Source organism: Bufo bufo, chromosome 9 (assembly GCF_905171765.1).
Source record: "Bufo bufo chromosome 9, aBufBuf1.1, whole genome shotgun sequence".
Lineage (NCBI taxonomy): Eukaryota > Metazoa > Chordata > Amphibia > Anura > Bufonidae > Bufo > Bufo bufo.
Genome location: NC_053397.1, coordinates 109,689,414 through 109,706,115, shown reverse-complemented (window position 1 = coordinate 109,706,115; position 16,702 = coordinate 109,689,414).

Below are 16,702 nucleotides of genomic sequence, written 5' to 3'. Positions count from 1 at the left end.
TTCTCTTCCCAGATGGTGGTCCAGCCAGAGGCCTATCCCAGAGACAATGCTGAGGTCTCCACCGAGGAACCCATGCAGGTTGGCATGACCCGAGGGAATCTTCGCCGCAGACGTGGAGAATGCTTTTACTGTGGAGATTCTGACCATTGGATCAACCAGTGTCCTAAGAAGGTCCTCTCTGTCAAGTCTCCTAAGGCAAGGCAACCTAAAGACCAGGTACACCCTGAATTTTCTAAATGTAAGCTTTCGGTACCCATTACGATTTCTCTGGGAGTAGATAAATGGCCGGGTAAGGCCTTTATTGATTCTGGCTCAGCGGCTAGCTTTATTGACTCTGAGTATGCTGTTAGATTGGGTATTCCTATGTTTGCCTTACCAACTCCTATCCATGTCATGGCTATTGATGCTACTCCTCTTATTGGTGGTACGGTGAGCTTATGTACCTCGGAGATTTCTCTAACCGTGGGTGTGTGCCACTCAGAGATGTTCGCTTCTAGTTCTGGAGAACCTACCTGCTGAGGTGGTACTAGGGTTGCCTTGGCTCCGACTACATAACCCCACTATAGATTGGTCCAATGGGGAGTTGGTGAGATGGGGGCCTAAGTGTGACTCGTGCCTGTCCGTGGTACAGGCTGGGGTCTCAGTAAAGTCTGATACTTTACCCTCTGTTGTTAGAGAATATTCTGATGTATTCTCATCACCAACCCTGGAGGTTCTACCCCCCCCCCCATAGACCTTATGATTGTACCATAGAGCTAGTAGAGGGGGCCAAGTTTCCTAAAGGACAAATTTATAATCTTTCTATGCCCGAACGCAAGGCCATGGAAGATTATATTAAGGAGAGCCTTGGTAAAGGGCATATTAGACCTTCTGTCTCTCCTATGGGGGCGGGGTTTTTCTTCATTAAGAAAAAAGATGGTGGTCTTAGGCCATGTATCGATTACCGGAGATTAAATAAAATCACTGTCCAGAATAGATACTCCCTCCCATTGATTCCGGATTTATTTAACCAGGTCCTGGGGGCAACCTGGTTTTCCAAAATTGACCTGAAAGGGGCATACAATCTAATCCGAATCAAGGAGGGAGACGAATGGAAGACGGCGTTCAATACTCCGGTAGGACACTTTGAATATCAGGTGATGCCTTTTGGACTCAGCAATGCCCCAGCTGTGTTCCAAAACTTCATGAAAGACATTCTTAGAGAGTTCTTAGGTAAATTTGTTATTGTCTATCTTGACGACATTTTGATATTCTCTCCTGACTTCGAATCCCATGTGTCTCATGTTAGACAAGTATTAGAGGTGTTGAGGGAGAATCAGCTATCCGCTAAACAGGAGAAATGTGTCTTTGGTGTGCAGGAGATTCTGTTTCTAGGGCATGTTCTGACTCCTCACGCCTTCAAGATGGATCCTGGTAAGGTACTAGCAATTAAGGAATGGGTAAGACCTTCATCCTTAAAGGCCTTACAACGGTTCTTAGGTTTCGCCAATTACTATCGTAAATTTATTATGAATTTTTCCGTAATTGCTAAACCGTTGACCGACCTTACTAAGAAAGGGGCGGATTTGGAGAATTGGTCTACTGAGGCCATTTCTTCATTTGAAAAATTAAAAAAGGCATTCAGTAGCACTCCCATTCTGATCCAGCCTGATCAGGAGAAACCTTTTATTGTGGAGGTGGATACGTCCGAGGACGGCGCAGGAGCAGTCCTTTCTCAAGGTCCTGCTAGCCTCACTAATCTGAGGCCATGTGCCTTCTTCTCCAGGAAATTCTCTCCCACGGAGAGAAACTACGACATAGGGAATAGGGAGCTGCTGGCCATTAAATGGGCATTTGAGGAGTGGAGGCATTTTCTGGAGGGGGCAAGGCATTGTGTAACTGTTGTCACTGACCATAAAAACCTTATGTTTCTCGAGTCTGCTAAGAGGTTGAATCCCCGTCAAGCCAGATGGGCTCTGTTTTTTACTCGTTTTGATTTTTCCATCACGTTCAGGCCGGAAAGTAAAAAAGTGAAGGCGGACGCATTATCTCGGAGCTTCCAGGCTTTTCAACCTACTGAGGTACCACCTGAATCCATCCTACCAGCAAAAATCTTCTTAGCAGCTCTTACCCAGGATATCTCGGCTCGCATTAGGTCGGAACAACATCTGGCACCGGTATCCACCCCAACAGATAAGTTGTTTGTTCCCGTACAATTTCGTCTCCAGCTGTTGGGTGAGTGTCACGATTCTGCCTTTTGTGGACATCCGGGTGTTGAGGGCACTAAGAATCTGGTTTCTAGATCTTATTGGTGGCCCACTCTAACTAGGGATGTCAAGTCCTATGTGTCAGCCTGTGAGGTTTGTGCCAGGTCCAAGACACCTAGGACTCGCCCTGCTGGTAACCTACGACCCCTACCCATTCCCAGTAGACCCTGGTCCCATATCTCAATGGACTTTATAACTGACCTACCGCCGGCGGAGGGTAAGACTGTAGTGTGGGTAGGGGTCGATAGGTTTAGCAAGATGGTCCATTTCATTCCCCTGTCTAAACTCCCCAATGCCAAAACCCTGGCGTCTATTTTTGTGAAAGAAATTGTTCGATTGCATGGTATCCCGGAAAATATTGTTTCTGACAGGGGTGTGCAGTTTGTGTCCAAATTCTGGAGGGCCTTCTGTCAAAAATGTAAAATTTCATTGTCTTTTTCCTCTGCCTACCACCCTGAGAGTAATGGGCAGACTGAACGCCTTAATCAGTCTGTCGAACAATTCTTGAGGTCGTATGTTGCTGATGACCAGCAATTATGGGTGAAATTTCTTCCATTGGCTGAATTTGCTTTGAATAACCGTGTCAATTCTTCCGCTGGGGTCTCCCCTTTCTTTTGTAACCATGGTTTTCATCCCCGTTTTCATTCTGGGTCGTCCGTCTCCTCCTCTAACCCTGAAGCGGATAAACTCTCCTCCGAACTGTGCACAGTTTGGGCCCGGGTTCAATCGAACCTAGAAAAGGCTCAATGTTCTCAAAAACTCAAGGCTGATAGGAGACGTTCAAGGGGGGCAAACTTTCAGGTTGGGGATAAAGTATGGTTGTCCTCCAAGAATCTATCTCTCAAGGTAACTTCTAAAAAATTTGCTCCTCGTTTTATTGGACCATATAAGATCACGGAAGTGATTAACCCGGTATCTTTTAGGTTGGAGCTGCCCGAGTCATTCCACATTCATAATGTGTTCCATAAATCTCTGCTTAAAAAATATTTTGAACCGGTAGTACCATCAAAAGCCCCGCCTCCGCTGGTTCTTGTTAATGATGCTGTCGAGTATGTGGTGTCTAAAATAGTGGATGTCCGGAAGGTGCGTAATTCCTTGCAGTACCTGATTCACTGGAAGGGGTATGGACCTGAAGAGAGATCTTGGGTACCTGCCAGGGAGGTTCATGCTCCTAGACTTGTTCATAAATTTCATTTAGAACACCCTGAAAAGCCATCGCCTGAAGTCTTGGGTCCGGTGGCCCCTCGTAAAAGGGGGGGTACTGTCACGGGGTTCCGAAGGTGCACTCGGTCCCCCATCGCCCGCAGACCTGTTGCTTAGCTTTGGGAATGAGGATCTGTGTTTGACCTCATTCCCAGGGCGGCTTTACTAGCTGGGTGGCTCCCTGCTCCTAAGTCTGCCTTGAGCGCCGAGCTGATCACTCGGTGCTCGACTGGTTGGTCTGTCGGTCATGTGACGCTGGCCACGTCACATGACCCTCACTCCCCACTATAAATACAGGCAGCCTGCTGGCTACAGGTTGCCTGTTAATTTCTAGGTTCCTGGCTATTTGTTGGACTGCTGAATACTTACCTGATCCTGTTCCTTGACCATCCTTTTGCCTGATCCTCCTGTACTGCGCATCCGTCCTGGTATTGTGACCTCGGCTCCCACCTGACTACTCTCTTAGGACTCCTCTTGTACTTCTCTGCTCTCCTGGTATTTGACCCCGGCTTCTCCTGACCATTCTTTGCTTAATCCTTTGTACTTTGTAGCTTTCCTGGTATTGACTCGGTCCGTTCACGTCCTGTTGTTTGTCTGTCTGTCATCCCTGCACTTATTCCAAGTTAGGGATTGCCGTCCAGTTGTCCCCTGTCATTAGGACTCGCGAGGCAAGTAGGCAGGGCCAGGGGTAAGGGTGGAGCGCAGTGGTCACTTCCCTTCTCCCCTGTGTGTGTGTGTACGCGACCGTTACACCACCCTTTCATTTGCGGGCATTCCATTACACAATGGTGGGATTACAGAGTAAAGACACCCCCATGCTTTCTTTAGTATTGGTGGACGATACCCCAAAAGTCAGTCAGCAAAGGTTTTGCTTTGTGCAGTATTTAGGTTACCTGGTTATACCAAGAGAAGGAAACTGTGTGTTGGACACCTTACTCTAGCGGGCAGGAACCTGGGGAAAGACGTTTCATGTTTTGTCTTTGTATGTCATTATATGTAATTCACGCAGCACTTTGTATTTATTGGGTACCCAGAGCTGGTTCTTTCTCTCCCTCCTAAGCATAAGCTGAGGACGGCTTAACTCAAAATAAAGGGGAATATAACATCCCAGAGTTATGTTACTAAGCTCTTTCTCCCCGCTACAACATGTTAAGTGTATTTATATTGTCATCTGGTATAAATTAATATCACATCCTTAATAATGTGCATTATCCAAGCCTGTTACATATCATTTGTAATTTTCATGTTCACCAGCAGGTGGCAGCAATGTATTCAGCAGGTCTTAGTTCAGTTTAGTGTTTCTAAACTGGAATAGTACATTCCAGTTTAGTCCCCTCTTTGAGTAGAAGTGGGCTGGCCCATGTCCTGTCTCATGGGGAGGAAAGGAAGTTAAAGTTATTGTGCCAGCTACCCCTGCTAGGAGAAGGCTGTGCTGGTAGGAGCTCCCAGAAATAGGGATCCCAGACCAGGATCTGTCTCGACTGAGACCAAAGATCACCCTTCCCAGACTGAGCCCTCAGCCTCAGCTGGTTGACAAGCAAGCAGCACCTCCAGTACTACAGATCTCCAGGAAGAAACATTCCATGCGAGCAGAACTGTGAGTAACTTATCCAGAGACCAGGAGAAGCCAAATTCATCCTCAGCTAGTCAGGCCCACACCAAGCAGAAGATAGAGCAGAGGACAGATTCCTGCCATAATCTCAGGCACATAGTATAGAAGCAGAAGAGATATTGATCACTGCCATACATTGCCAAATACCTGCTGGGACCTAAGAGACTAATGCTGTATCTCGTATGTACCGCCAAATACTAAATGATTGGTGTCCTTTAATCCACATTGCGCATGCGTCCTGACGTCATCCCGCACTTCCGCCCTAGAGCGGACACTTCATAGTTCTCATCCGCTGGGTTCCGTCATCTCGCGATCGTATATGCAAACCTCCGGTCACCTGACTCTATCATCTGACCCTGAGTCACTATGACGCTGTGTCTCACATGTGCTCCGTCGATCACCTGACTCCTGATTGCTCGGTTACTAGACGCTAAGTCATATTAGCAGCAGATTTATGGAAATCCACGGTCTAAAAATGTATTATGGGTAGGGAAAACAATGCGGTCACTATGTTGCCCTTGCGGTCAAGGTTCACTAATTTGGCATTCCATTTATAATCCACTTATAGTAGGATTTCATTGGGGACACCTCTAGGAACTCTTTCCTGTCCTTTTATCAAAACTGGTTATCCAGGGTGTATATTTGGCTGTGTGACATGTAGTCCACTATCCACTACTAGATTGGTAAATAGACCCCATGCGCTGGTGGATCACCCCCAGATCCTGTAGTCATCCAATCTTACTATCACATTCATACCTATGGGATCTACAGCCGATGGATGGCTCCAACCCATGTACTAGAGAAGAGTCTAACCAAGAGTCTTGGCTGTCCCTCGAAGTCTTTGCAGACATACCTGTACCTTTTCCATCCAGCCATTCCGCCACAACATCCCTGTTTTATAGATATATTTATTTTTAGCATTAACTTGGTTCATCCTAAGATGTAACACCCAATGAATCTCCCCATGTTCAAAATTATTCATATTATTTCTCATCTGTACCTCTGTCCCCAAAGGGCATGTCACAGTGACCGCATGTATCCCAGAAAAAATTATAGTATTTCTACTGCCAATTTACTTTTGGTAAATATATTCCTCCAAAATCCCTCACCAGGGGACCAAGTTCTATACTCTATAATCCAAGTTCGATCTTCTCACAGAATGTGCATAGTTCCTCCTAAAAATGGAGATAAAGAAGGGTTAATTATAGTTAAAAACACGGCTAATAGCCGGGTTCCTTTACTTAAATTACTAAAACACACATCTTTTATGGGGTTCAGAAAAGAGAGCACACCTTAAATTCCCTATTCAGACCTTTTGGTTCCATAGTATCTAATTCAAAGATCCATCTTAGTTCCTTCCTTTTCAACAATTTTTCCCTATCACCTCCTCTCCTGGGTGGGGGAACACCATCTATGATCCTGTATCTCAATTGTGAAATATTATGCCGGTATCTCCAAAAATGTTCTGGTACAGATACCTCTACTTTATCACCATTATCCTGATTCTGTTGATTCTGTCTCTTAGTTAATAGCCTTCGGACTGTGTATCTGTGCTGATTGTTTCTATTCTTGCAAGGCTGCGTGGTCTCCCCAATATACACTGCGTGCAGAATTATTAGGCAAATGAGTATTTTGACCACATCATCCTCTTTATGCATGTTGTCTTACTCCAAGCTGTATAGGCTCGAAAGCCTACTACCAATTAAGCATATTAGGTGATGTGCATCTCTGTAATGAGAAGGGGTGTGGTCTAATGACATCAACACCCTATATTAGGTGTGCATAATTATTAGGCAACTTCCTTTCCTTTGGCAAAATGGGTCAAAAGAAGGACTTGACAGGCTCAGAAAAGTCAAAAATAGTGAGATATCTTGCAGAGGGATGCAGCACTCTTAAAATTGCAAAGCTTCTGAAGCGTGATCATCGAACAATCAAGCGTTTCATTCAAAATAGTCAACAGGGTCGCAAGAAGCGTGTGGAAAAACCAAGGCGCAAAATAACTGCCCATGAACTGAGAAAAGTCAAGCGTGCAGCTGCCAAGATGCCACTTGCCACCAGTTTGGCCATATTTCACTGGAGTGCCCAAAAGCACAAGGTGTGCAATACTCAGAGACATGGCCAAGGTAAGAAAGGCTGAAAGACGACCACCACTGAACAAGACACACAAGCTGAAACGTCAAGACTGGGCCAAGAAATATCTCAAGACTGATTTTTCTAAGGTTTTATGGACTGATGAAATGAGAGTGAGTCTTGATGGGCCAGATGGATGGGCCCGTGGCTGGATTGGTAAAGGGCAGAGAGCTCCAGTCCGACTCAGACGCCAGCAAGGTGGAGGTGGAGTACTGGTTTGGGCTGGTATCATCAAAGATGAGCTTGTGGGGCCTTTTCGGGTTGAGGATGGAGTCAAGCTCAACTCCCAGTCCTACTGCCAGTTTCTGGAAGACACCTTCTTCAAGCAGTGGTACAGGAAGAAGTCTGCATCCTTCAAGAAAAACATGATTTTCATGCAGGACAATGCTCCATCACACACGTCCAAGTACTCCACAGCGTGGCTGGCAAGAAAGGGTATAAAAGAAGAAAATCTAATGACATGGCCTCCTTGTTCACCTGATCTGAACCCCATTGAGAACCTGTGGTCCATCATCAAATGTGAGATTTACAAGGAGGGAAAACAGTACACCTCTCTGAACAGTGTCTGGGAGGCTGTGGTTGCTGCTGCACGCAATGTTGATGGTGAACAGATAAAAACACTGACAGAATCCATGGATGGCAGGCTTTTGAGTGTCCTTGCAAAGAAAGGTGGCTATATTGGTCACTGATTTGTTTTTGTTTTGTTTTTGAATGTCAGAAATGTATATTTGTGAATGTTGAGATGTTATATTGGTTTCACTGGTAAAAATAAATAATTGAAATGGGTATATATTTGTTTTTTGTTAAGTTGCCTAATAATTATGCACAGTAATAGTCACCTGCACACACAGATGTCCCCCTAAAATAGCTAAAACTAAAAACAAACTAAAAACTACTTCCAAAAATATTCAGCTTTGATATTAATGAGTTTTTTGGGTTCATTGAGAACATGGTTGTTGTTCAATATTAAAATTAATCCTCAAAAATACAACTTGCCTAATAATTCTGCACTCCCTGTATAGGAGGCCACACGGACATTGCAAGCTGTATATTACAAAATCCGAATTACAGGTGTAGTAATCGTTAAAGGGAACCTGTCACCTCCAACACAACATCCCAAGCCGGCAGCAGTACCTTAGAGTAGACAGCAGCATGTTTGTAATGATCCTTTTCTTCCTGCAGGCAGAGAAGCAGAAGCTGTAAAAACGATCTTTAATCCCCTGCTGGTGCGCTTCTCTAGTCAGGCTTGAAGTCACGGAGGCAGCGGCCTCCTTGCTTCAAGTCACAGTAACCACGTCCCCTTCCCTGCCCCTTCACTGTGACTGACAGCGCATATGCACGACAGTTCGGCTGGCTTTGCCGAACTGCCGGCTGTCAATCACAGCGAAGGGGCAGGGAAGGAGGCGTGGTTACCGTCGACATATACGAGGATGAGTAATGAGGTAGGTATGCAGGTTCTCATCTATCAAGTCATTTGCAAAAGCATTATCTACCAATAACCTAAATTTACGTATAATAGCCCATTTTGTTTCCTGACTCAATGGTCTGTGAACTTTTGTATATGTACCTGCCTCATAACCTCAGATTTATATTTCTCGGTATTCATCACCACAGTGGCTCCTCCCTTATCTGCCCTCTTGATGGTTATTTCTTTCCTGTTCTTTAATGTTGATAAAGCTACCTTCTCTCCCCTAGTCAGATTCGAGACATTGAGACACCCAGACTTTTTTCTGAGTCTCTCTATCTCCGATCTGACAAGGGAGACAAATGTATCAATTGCCTTATTATATACAGGAGGCTGGAAATCACTCTTCAGAAATAAACCCGCATTTTTCAATGTCATATCTTTGCAGATCATCTCATCACTTATTGGTATTTGTTTACAGACCATTGAAACAGGACCAGAAATGGACTATTATATGTAAAATCAGGTTATTGGCAGATAATACTTTTGCAAATGACCTGATAGATGAGTACCTGCATACCTACCTCGCACCACAGAATCCAGTGACTCCTCTGCTATATGTCCTCCCGAAAATCTAGAAGGGATGAAGGGACCCCCCTGGACACCTGATAGTGTCAGGCATAGGTTCCGTATTCTCTAATGCGGCTATCTTCCTGGATAAAATACTAAGACCATATGCAGTGGAGACTAAATCCTATTTGAGAGATACTACGGATTTCTTGTCTAGGATTAGTACCATTGGATTTGAAGAAGGTGATGTGCTAGTATCTTTTGACGTTACAAGTCTTTATACTAGCATAAATCACGAACTGGGCTTGAAGGCAGTTAAATGGGCCCTTGAGAGATCGGATTACGGAGGGTACTGCGATGGGGTCCAACGTGGCCCCGACATATGCTAATGTCACCCGAGAACTGGAAAAAAGTAAAGAATTAATGATTACTACACCTGTAATTCAGACTTTGTAATATATAGCTTGCAATGTCTGTGTGGCCTCCTATATATTGGGGAGACCACGCAGCCTTGCAAGAATAGAATCAATAAGCACAGATACACAGTCCAAAGGCTATTAACTAAGAGACAGAATCAACAGAATCAGGATAATGGGGATGAAGTAGAGCTACCTGTACCAGAAATTTTTTGGAGATACCGCCATAATATTTCACAATTGAGATACAGGATCATACATGGTGTTCCCCCACTCAGGAGAGGAGGTGATAGGGAAAAATTGTTGAAAAAGAAGGAACTAAGATAGATCTTTGAATTAGATACCATGGAACCAAAAGGTCTGAATAGGGAATTTAAGGTGTGCTCTCTTTTCTGAACCCCATAAAAAAATGTGTGTTTTAGTAATTTAGGTAAAGGTACCCGGCTATTAGCCGTGTTTTTAACTATAATTAACCCTTCTTTATCTCCAATTTTAGGAGAAACTATGCACATGCTGTGGGAAGATTGAACTTGGATTATAGAGTATAGAACTTGGACCCCTGGTGAGGGATTTTGGAGGAATATATTTACCAAAAGTAAATTGGCAGTAGAAATACTATCATATTTTTTTGGGATACATGCGGTCACTGTGACATGCCCTTTGGGGACAGAAGTACAGATAAGAAATAATATGAATAATTTTTAATATGGGGAGATTCATTGGGTGTTACATCTTAGGATGAACCAAGTTAATGCTAAAAATAAAAATATCTATAAAACAGGGATGTTGTGGCGGAATGGCTGGATGAAAAAGGTACAGGTATGTCTGCAAAGACTTTGAGGGACAGCCGAGGGGGTAGACTCTTCTCCAGTACTTGGGTTGGAGCCATCCATCGGCTGTAGATCCCATAGGTATTAATGTGATAGTAAGATTGGATGACTCCAGGATCTGGGGGTGATCCACCAGCGCATGGGGTCTATTTACCAATCTAGTAGTGGATGGTGGACTACCTGTCACACAGCCAAATATACGCCCTGGATGACCCGTTTTGATAAAAGGACGCGAAAGAGTTCCTAGAGGTGTCCCCAATGAAATCCTACTATAAGTGGATTATAAATGGAATGCCAAATTGGTGAATCTTGACCACAAGGGCAACATAATGATCGCATTGTTTTCCCTACACATAATACATTTTTAGACCGTGGATTTCCAGAAATCTGCTGCTAATTTGACTTAGCGTCTAGTAACCGAGCAATCAGGAGTCAGGTGATTGACGGAGCACAAGTGAGACACAGCGTCATAGTGACTCAGGGTCAGATGATCGAGTCAGGTGACCGAAGGTTTGCCTATACGATCGCGAGATGACGGAACCCAGGGGATGAGAACTATCAAGTGTCCGCTCTAGGGCGGAAGTGCAGGACGACGTCAGGATGCATGCGCAATGGGGATTGAAGGACGCCAATCATTTAGTATTTGGCGGTAGGAAATTTGAAAATGAGGATACAGGGGGAAATTCCCGCAGCATGTGGCACGGTATGTGAATGGGATAAATAATTGTCTGATGGACTGAACAGTCACTGGGGCTGCTGGAGAAGCCTGAGGGCCAGCCTCCTTCCTACGGACTATGGACCCAGAACTATGGAGACCCCCCTCGGACCTTTTGGGGTTACAAGGAACTATGAACCCTGATTTATGTGTGGAATTTATATGCCACATATTTCCTATTGCCCATTAAAGGTGCAGGGTGTGAATTCAGCAACACAAAAAGGGTTAACTCTGCACTGAGACTCCCACTGGTTGTGTTAGTGATGGGATTAATATAGCTGACTCTAGGAGCAGCCGAATCCTAGATGAGTAGATCACCCTATGATACACTCAGGAGATAATCCCATCACATGTGTCTCCTCTCTCCCTTTTCATTCATTATTGAGGGGGTGAAGATGTCTGTTTGCATGTTGTTTACGGTTGATTGATTTATGTTAGACTTCTTGAACTGTATATATACTGAGTTAATCTTCAATAAAGTGAGTTCCTGTTTTGGCCTTCAACATAGAGCCTCGTCTCATGTGTGTGGGGATTGCTATACGCTGTATACTCCCCTGGATATAACCCCTAGCTCTTGTAAGAGCTGTTGCTGTTCCTTGTTCCTGTGGTGGTTACAGTGTCGAGCGGAGTGCTTGGAGCCCTCGGAAGCACTAGGAATATCCATCAACGGAAGTACCCAGTCGGGGTGCCAGGAGATCAGTTACAAATTGTATGAAAGTGTAAACTGTTGATTGAGAAGCAGGAGGGGTTAATGTAGGTGGGGAAACATGTAACCAATGAGAGGTATTGTGGAAGTATTTAAATGTTCAATGTGGTGGTATTGTATTGTAAGGTCAAAACGTCGCTGTGTTTGGTGCAATAAAATAAGAGAAGATTAAGAAATATTGGAGTGCCATGGCTTTATATCATCTTTAGAGAAAGATGTTGATGACTAGGTGCAATAAAGAGCATAGACAACATATAGCCAGAACCTCAGAAAATGCTTGCTGAAGCAGATCTGCAACTATGATCAGCTTGGAACTTGTGATTCCACTGATACTGCAGTTGCAGACTCAAAATTTACCAGACCTAAGTCAACCTGCTGTTAGCTCTGTACAGAGAGTGTGAGTATCTCCCATTCTTCAGTTCACAGTGCGTAAACACAAAACCATTGCCATGTGCAAGAACTTTAGACTGAAAATAAGCCGTGGGCATGGCTTTTTTTCTGGCGGAACGCCCCGTAACGGCGTTCCGCCACCTATTTTCCCCCACCCCCTTTAGTTACTGGGCCCAGCCGGCCCGCTGCTTAGCAGTGGCGTCGCCAGGGGGGGCCAGAGGGGGCCATGGCCCCCCCTACATCACGCTGTGCCCCCCCAACTAAAATGCCCCCCCCCCCAAGTGAGCCGCCGCCGGGCACAGGGAGATGAGCGCTTCCATTGCGCTCATCTCCATAGTAATATGCCTGTGCTGCGGCGGTGCAGGGGAGGGAGAGGCGTGTCCCTTCCCCTTCCTCTGATAGGCTGCAGGCACTAGGGGTATTTTATATGGGGGGCTCTGTACAGTAGCATTTTATACTGGGACACATGGTGGGTACTATGGGGAAGAGGAGTACTATGGAGTCATCTACGGGGGGCACTAAGAAGGGGTATTTTATACTTGAAAATTATGGGGGACACTGAGAGCATCTACAGGGGCACGATATATGGGGCATTTTATACTGGTACATTATGGGGGGCACTAGGAGGAAGGGGGAGAGGAGCACTATGGGGGCATTTACTAGGGGCACTATATAGGGGTATTTTATACTGGCACATTATGGGGACATTAGCTCAACTGGGGGCATAAGGGGGTATTTTTTGCATTGTCACATTATAAGGAGAATTATTTGTACTAAGGGGCATTATGGTGGGCTTTATTGCTCCCCCATGGTATGACCCCCCTAGTAGCAGCACCAGTCTCTCCCTGCTCTGTGACCCCTCAGCCCCTTCTCCAAATCCTTATTATGAAATCTCTCTCATTAGGATAAAACACAACATCAGCTCCGCCGAGCCCCTGGCCAAAGTGTTGAAGTGGTGTCCGAGATCCCCAAGGGCCAAGCCAAGTAACATTAAGTTTTCATGTGAAATATGTTTATGTTATAGACATATAGCATACACTGTGCCACACAATATACAGTATACCGCTACACTGTGCCACACAATATACAGTATACCTCTACACTGTGCCACACAGTATACCTCTACACTGTGCCACACAATATACAGTATTGTGTGGCACAGTGTATCCCTATTCTCTAAAGGGGCGGTTTTAGGGGGCGGTCCTAGGGGTGGGTAGGGGCGTGGCCAGGGCAGGGGGGGTGAGTTCCACCACCTTTTCTCTGAGAAAAAAAGCCCTGGCCGTGGGCATTCAAACACAAACGTAGACTCTATAGAAAAGCAAGAAATCGGGAGGGGGACAAGGAGCCCACCATGATATATCATAGTCTGAAAAATAAAAGTGGAATCTAATTGGTTGCTATGAGTAACTAAGCCAGTTTTCTTTTACACCAGTTTTAATAAATCTTCCCCATTGTCTTTCTAATGATCTCCATCACTTATTGCTCAAATTCTTTCTTCTCCGTTTTCTTGTCAGCCATTGATAATGGAATGCCTGGCCAAGAAACAACTCTAGGTGTCCAGCAATCCAATGTGCGCAAGCTTAAAGAGGACCTTTCACCTGTATAAACTATGTGAACCAAGTATGCTGCCATATAGAGCGGTGCCCGGGGATCTCACTGCACTTACTATTATCCCCGGGCGCCGCTCCGTTCTCCCGGGATAATAGTGTAACGGTCGCGTACACACACACACAGGGGGAAGGGAAGTGACCACTGCGCTCCACCCTTACCCCTGGCCCTGCCTACTTGCCTCGCGAGTCCTAATGACAGGGGACAACTGGACGGCAATCCCTAACTTGGAGTAAGTGCAGGGATGACAGACAGACAAACAACAGGACGTGAACGGACCGAGTCAATACCAGGAAAGCTGCAAAGTACAAATGGAGCAAGCAGAAAATTGTCAGGAGAAGCCGGGGTCATAAATACCAGGAGAGCAGAGAAGTACAAGAGGAGTCCTAAGAGAGTAGTCAGGTGGGAGCCGAGGTCACAATACCAGGACGGATGCGCAGTACAGGAGGATCAGGCAAAAGGATGGTCAAGGAACAGGATCAGGTAAGTATTCAGCAGTCCAACAAATAGCCAGGAGCCTAGAAATTAACAGGCAACCTGTAGCCAGCAGGCTGCCTGTATTTATAGTGGGGAGTGAGGGTCATGTGACGTGGCCAGCGTCACATGACCGACAGACCAACCAGTCGAGCACCGAGTGATCAGCTCGGCGCTCAAGGCAGACTTAGGAGCAAGGAGCCACCCAGCTAGTAAAGCCGCCCTGGGAATGAGGTCAAACACAGAACCTCATTCCAAAAGCTAAGCAACAGTTCTGCGGGCAATGGGGGACCGAGTGCACCTTCGGAACCCCGTGACAGTACCCCCCCTTTTACAAGTGGCCACCGGACCCAAGACTTCAGGCGATGGCTTTTCAGGGTGTTCTAAATGAAATTTACGAACAAGTCTAGGAGCATGAACCTCCCTGGCAGGTACCCAAGATCTCTCTTCAGGTCCATACCCCTTCCAGTGAATCAGGTACTGCAAGGAATTACGCACCTTCCTGACATCCACTATTTTAGACACCACATACTCGACAGCATCATTAACAAGAAATGGCGGAGGCGAGGATTTTGATGGTACTACCGGTTCAAAATATTTTTTAAGCAGAGATTTATGGAACACATTATGAATGTGGAATGACTCAGGCAGCTCCAACCTAAAAGATACCGGGTTAACCACTTCCGTGATCTTATATGGTCCAATAAAACGAGGAGCAAATTTTTTAGAAGTTACCTTGAGAGATAGATTCTTGGAGGACAACCATACTTTATCCCCAACCTGAAAGTTTACCCCCCTTGAACGTCTCCTATCGGCCTTGAGTTTTTGAGAACATTGAGCCTTTTCTAGGTTCGATTGAACCCGGGCCCAAACTGTGCACAGTTCGGAGGAGAGTTTATCAGCTTCAGGGTTAGAGGAGGAGACGGACGACCCAGAATGAAAACGGGGATGAAAACCATGGTTACAAAAGAAAGGGGAGACCCCAGCAGAAGAATTGACACGGTTATTCAGAGCAAATTCAGCCAACGGAAGGAATTTGACCCATAATTGCTGGTCATCAGCAACATACAACCTCAGGAATTGTTCCACAGACTGATTAAGGCGTTCAGTCTGCCCATTCCTCTCAGGATGGTAGGCGGAAGAAAAAGACAACGAAATTTTACATCTTTGACAGAAGGCCCTCCAGAATTTGGACACAAACTGCACACCCCTGTCTGAAACAATATTTTCCGGGATACCATGCAATCGAACAATTTCTTTCACAAAAATAGACGCCAGGGTTTTGGCATTCGGGAGTTTAGACAGGGGAATGAAATGGACCATCTTGCTAAACCTATCCACCACTACCCACACTACAGTCTTACCCTCCGCCAGCGGTAGGTCAGTTATAAAGTCCATCAAGATATGGGACCAGGGTCTACTGGGAATGGGTAGGGGTCGTAGGTTACCAGCAGGGCGAGTCCTAGGTGTCTTGGACCTGGCACAAACCTCACAGGCTGACACATAGGACTTGACATCCCTAGTTAGAGTGGGCCACCAATAAGATCTAGAAACCAGATCCTTAGTGCCCTCAACACCCGGATGTCCACAAAAGGCAGAATCGTGACACTCACCCAACAGCTGGAGACGAAATTGTACGGGAACAAACAACTTATCTGTTGGGGTGGATACCGGTGCCAGATGTTATTCCGACCTAATGCGAGCCGAGATATCCTGGGTAAGAGCTGCTAAGAAGATTTTTGCTGGTAGGATGGATTCAGGTGGTACCTCAGTAGGTTGAAAAGCCTGGAAGCTTCGAGATAATGCGTCCGCCTTCACATTTTTACTTCCCGGCCTGAACGTGATGGAAAAATCAAAACGAGTAAAAAACAGAGCCCATCTGGCTTGACGGGGATTCAACCTCTTAGCAGACTCGAGAAACATAAGGTTTTTATGGTCAGTGACAACAGTTACACAATGCCTTGCCCCCTCCAGAAAATGCCTCCACTCCTCAAATGCCCATTTAATGGCCAGCAGCTCCCTATTCCCTATGTCGTAGTTTCTCTCCGTGGGAGAGAATTTCCTGGAGAAGAAGGCACATGGTCTCAGATTAGTGAGGCTGGTAGGACCTTGTGAAAGGACTGCTCCTGCGCCGTCCTCGGACGCATCCACCTCCACAATAAAAGGTCTCTCCTGATCAGGCTGGATCAGAATGGGAGTGCTACTGAATGCCTTTTTTAATTTTTCAAATGAAGAAATGGCCTCAGTAGACCAATTCTCTAAATCCGCCCCTTTCTTAGTAAGGTCGGTCAACGGTTTAGCAATTACGGAAAAATTCATAATAAATTTACGATAGTAATTGGCGAAACCTAAGAACCGTTGTAAGGCCTTTAAGGATGAAGGTCTTACCCATTCCTT